At 43.1% G+C, this 5,372-nt stretch overlaps 1 pseudogene; it reads right to left on the bottom strand.

Annotated features, from left to right (window-relative positions):
• Positions 1-5,054: 5,054 nt before the first annotated feature.
• LOC126316902 (5S ribosomal RNA) lies at positions 5,055-5,172 on the bottom strand (annotated as a pseudogene).
• Positions 5,173-5,372: the final 200 nt, after the last annotated feature.

Below are 5,372 nucleotides of genomic sequence, written 5' to 3'. Positions count from 1 at the left end.
TCGTCTCCATGGGAGAATAGCAGCCTGCATTGCTTCGAAAGGTGGATATACACTGTACTAGTGCCGACATTGTGCATGCTCTGTTGCCTGTATCTATGTGCCTGTGGTTCTGTCAGTGTGATCATGTGATGTATCTGACCCCAGGAATGTGTCAATAAAGTTTCCCCTTCCTGGGACAATGAATTCACGGTGTTCTTATTTCAGTGTCCAGGAGTGTATTTTTTGTGTGTCCACCTTCCTCAGCACGCCACATAGGTTTGCAGACTATATATGTAACCGTTTGAGAGAGAAAAAGCTTCCAATGTGACGATCTGGCATTCCGTCGATACGACAGCAAATGACGAAAAGGTGCGATTTCTCAGGGTTTTACTACATATGAACACTTTTCACATTGTCGCGTGCAACGTGGCTACCAGTCGTTGTTTCATGCAAAATCTTAAGGTCGTCGGTCATGTCCAAGGCACCAAAGCGACCTAATAAGTCAATAATCGATAGCTAAAACTTGAATTGTACTGCTTCTAACTGACCGATAACATCAACTTAGAAACTTTCTAGTTTGTTCTACTGCAGTGCTTTTAGTGTCTCCGCATACCGCAGCACGCCACATACGTTTGCAGACGACATATGTAACCGTTTGAGAGAGAAAAGCTTCCAATATGACGATCTGCATTCCGTCGATACGACAGCTAATGATCAAAACGGTGCAATTTCTCAGGTTTTTACTTTTTATGGACACTTTTCACATTCTCTCGTGTACCGTGGCTACCAGTCTTTGTTTCATACAAAATTTTAATGTCGTCGGTCATATCTAAGGCAACAAAGCGACCTAATAAGTCAATAATCGATAACCAAAACTTGAATTGTACTGCTTCTTACTGTCCGATAACATCAACTTAGAAGCTTCTTCTGTGTTCTACTGCTGCCTTTTTAATATCTCCGCATTCCGCAGCACGCCACATAAGTTTGCAGACGATAAATGTAACCGTTTGAGAGAGAAAAGCGGCCAATGTGACGATCTTGCATTACGTCGATACGATAGCAAATGACGAAAACGGTGCGATTTCTTACTTTTTTTACTACTAATGGACGCTTTTCACATTCTCGGGTGTAACATGGCTGCCAGCCGTCGTTAGATACAAAATTTTATGGTCCTCGGTCATGTCCAAGGCACCAAAGCCGGCTAATGAGCCAACAATCGATAAGTAAAACTTGAATTGTACTGCTTCTTACTGTCCGATAACATCAACTTAGAAGCTTCTTGTGTGCTCCACTGTGTTGCTTTTAGTGTCTCCGCATACCGCAACACGGATCATAAGTTTGCAGACGATGTAGGTAACCGTTTCAGAGAGAAATGAAAAATTCTGTGTCATATTGTTTAAAGCAGGTTGCTCTAAATGCCCAGTGGATCTGATTCCCTTGATACAATTTAAACAAACTCGGAATGGGAAAGACCAAGATCTGCTTATTCTTATAGTCTGGAAAGTTGATATATCTTAGACAGTAAAATAAGATGGTTAAAGATGTCCACTGAGTATTTCCATATACACTGAAATTAACTTTGAACAACAAATTATTAATTGGCCACCTACTCATGACTCAATAGCTACTAAGATCTTTCACTGGTGAAGGAGGTGACGACGTTGTTACGTCCATTAGAGGCTTCAGTAGTTTGCTGAGGATGATGTGAAGTAACTGTGCCATGTGATTTTCTGTGGAGTTTCAGAGTAAGTTCTATACTGGTGCAGGACATTCATTCCTGCTGTTCTCATTCGAGGCAATCTTGGATTCTGAATCTCAAGCTCCGGAAGATTAGAAACAGCAATACAACCTCTGTCTTCCTGGCTGTGCACTATTTCAAAGTGCTGAGGTTGACAGTCTCTTCTCATTGTGCAGTACTTGTAGATTATTGTAAATAGATTATGTGTTATATTTAGAACATCTCATTCTAAACTTTCTAAAGAATGGGACTTTTCTGTCATGACCACTTTTTGTGTGAGGTGATCAATACCAGAAATTTGGTTGCATTTTGAGAAGCTAATGGTGACTGAGATTAGTGTCTGTGTAAATTAATGGAACTGAATTTTTCCCGAGGTCGGCGGTTTTCCGAAGTTCGGCGTTTTTCCCGAGGTCGGCGTTTTTCCCGAGGTCGGCGTTTTTCCCGAGGTCGTCGTTTTTCCTTAGGTCGACATTTTTCCCTGAGGTCGGCGTTTTTCCCCGAGGTCTGCGTTTTTCCCCGATGTCGGCGTTTTTCCCCCGAGGTCTGCGTTTTTCTCCTGAGGTCGGCGTTTTTTCACGAGGTCTGCGTTTTTGCCCCGAGGTCAGATCGGCGTTTTGTTTCCTGAGGTCTAGAAATCTATCGATATATTGAAAATCGAAAGTATTTTCATGTATATCGAACTATACTGATATGTCTTGTCATCTTGAAACATATATCCGACCACTACATATCGTTATTCATCGAGTTAACGATATATTTCGATATATTTATTTATTTCGAGAATCGTTTTCTTAGAGGTCAGATTTATATTGAGACATCCATACATTTCAAACAATCGATTCATTTCTATATATCGATTTGTATCGAGGCTCAAATTTATACCGAGATGTCGATTTATTTAGATATGTCTGTCTATATCGAGTAGTCGTTGTATTTAGAGATATCGATTGACTTCGATGTATTCATTTATGTCGACATATCGATATATTTTGATTAACTGACACAATACGGGTTGTCTATATATTTCGAGGTATCTATATCTTTCCATGTATAGGTGTACTACAGATAGCGATTTATTTCGAGATATCGATATATTTCGAGATATCACTATAGCTCAAGTAAACCATATATTACTAGATACCGCTTTTTTTAGAGAATTTTTATGTTTTGAGGTATCGATATATTTCGAGATATCGATGTTCCTAGAACACGAGCTATGTCGGTACCTCGAATTACTACGAGGTATCGATACGTTTCGTTCGTCGAAATGCGCCTAGATGTCGATACATTTCGTTATTTCGAATCATTTCGATGTGCGGGTGATTTGGATGTGTCGATTTACTTCGAGGTTTCGATTTATCTCCGGGTCCCGATTTATTTCGTGGTTTCGATTTATTTCGAGGTGGCGATTTATTTCGAGGTGTTGATTTATTTCGAGGTGTCGATGTATTTCGAGGTGACAATATATTTCGATATTACTTGTCGACTGCATCAGCTTAGAACCTATTTCGTACAGAGTGGTGCGACTGCATACCTCAGCACGCGACATTAATTGCCAGACAATAAATGTAAACGTTTCCGAGAGAAAAGCGTCCATTCTGACGATATCCCATTTCGTCATTAGGAAAACAAATGTAGAAAACGTAAGGTTTTCTTCGCTTTTTACTACACATTAACACTCCTCACATTTTCCCGTGTGGTGTGGCTACCGGACCTCGGTCGTGCAAAATCGCAAGGTCCTATGTCAAATACAAGGCAGCAAATAAGGCTTATAATTGAATTTTCAATATCTAAAACAAGACAGACACTGCTCCTTACTTGTCGACTCCATCAACTTAAGCTTCTATTTCGTACAGAGTGGTGCCACTGCATACCTCAGCAGGCGACATTGATTGCCAGACGATGAATGTAAACGTTTCCGAGAGAAAAGCGTCCGATGTGACGAACTGGCACTACGTCAAACAAATGACGAAAACGTTAGCTTTTCTTCGGTTTTTCTGCCACTCAAAGTGCTGCCAAGTTTCACCCCACCACCTCCGAACCCTCCCCAGTCATGGCTATCAGCTGGTGTGATAGAAATGGACACAGGAAAGTAATAACGTTCCATGAAATCCGATTCAAGGGACGTTAAAGGGAAAATGTTCCAGTCGGTTTATTTCCATTAAGACACGCATATTGGGCATCTACAGTGCCACATCTGCCAGATCGTTTCTATTTCAGCAGTGGAAAACAAAACTGTACTGAAGCCGCCATAGTGAGAGGCGGTTTTTGGTAGACGAAATAATAGGCAGCTTAAAACAGTGTGCCCGACCGAGACCCGAACTCGGGACTTCTGCCTTTCGCCGGCAAGTGCTCTACCATCTGAGCGACCGAAGCACGACTCATGCCTGGTACTCACAGCTTTACTTCTGCCCGTATCTGTCTCCTACCTTCCAAACTTTACAGAAGCTCTCCTGCGAACCTTGCAGAACTAGCACTCCTGAAAGAAAATATTGCGGAGACATGGCTTAGCCACAACCTGGGGGATGTTTCCAGAATGAGATCATCAGTCTGCAGCGGAGTGTGCGCTGATATGAAGCTTCCTCGCAGATTAAAACTGTGTGCCCGACCGAGACTCGAACTCGGGACCTTTGCCTTTCGGGGGCAAGTGCTCTACCATCTGAGCCACCGAAGCACTATTCACGCCCGGTATTCACAACTTTCTTTCAGGAGTGCTAGTTCTGCAAGGTTCGCAGGAGAGCTTCTGTAAAGTTTGGAAGGTAGGAGACGGATACTGGCAGAAGTAAAGCTGTGAGTACCGGGCGTGAGTCGTGCTTCGGTAGCTCAGATGGTAGAGCACTTGCCCGCGAAAGGCAAAGGTCCCGAGCTCGAGTCTCGGTCGGGCATACAGTTTTAATCTGCCAGGAAGTTTCATATCAGCGCACACTCCGCTGCAGAATGAAAATCTCATTCTGGAAACATAAAATTTATCTGCCATTAACGTAAAATCTATTTTTCAGCGCACTGTAATAAAGACTCACTTCAGATGATTGGACAATTAAAGAGAACTCAAACCGTTATTTTAATAGTATTCGTAGGTCCAATGCAGCATTTACCGTGGACAGTCCCTGAGCCTAGACTGTCAGTTTTATGTAGGCAGCACTACTTTAAAAAAGCACTCCGTCTTCAGGCCACAAGTGGCCAATCAGGACCATCCGACCACCACGTCATCCTCACTGAGGTTGGAGGAGGAACTGGCTCTCCCACTCTTTGTGGTAGTTTCCTTTGACTGGAGCCGCTACTATTCGGTCGAGTAGTTCCTCAATTGGCATCGCAAGGCTGAGTGCAACCCGAAAAATGGCAACAGCGCATGGCGGCCCGGATGGTCACCCATCCATGTGCCGACCACGCCCGACAGTGCTAAACTTCGGTGATCTGACGGGAACCGGTGTATCCACTGCGGCAAGGCCGTGGCCCCTACCACATTTACATGATATTTTTGATCGTAGATCAGGTCCGATGGATCGAAAGAATGGACGTTTACCATGTTATGCACATTTATATTTTCACTACGTCGACACAGCTGGTCCAATTTCGACCACAGGTGATGGTAGCTATAATGATCGTGCCAAGCATCCCGTGTACATTAGTTGCACCCAAGTGTGTGGGCATCACA

The sequence above is a fragment of the Schistocerca gregaria genome, unplaced genomic scaffold (assembly GCF_023897955.1).
Source record: "Schistocerca gregaria isolate iqSchGreg1 unplaced genomic scaffold, iqSchGreg1.2 ptg000612l, whole genome shotgun sequence".
NCBI lineage: Eukaryota > Metazoa > Arthropoda > Insecta > Orthoptera > Acrididae > Schistocerca > Schistocerca gregaria.
Note: the sequence above shows the minus strand (reverse complement) of the source record. Positions and strands in the feature narration are given on the sequence as shown.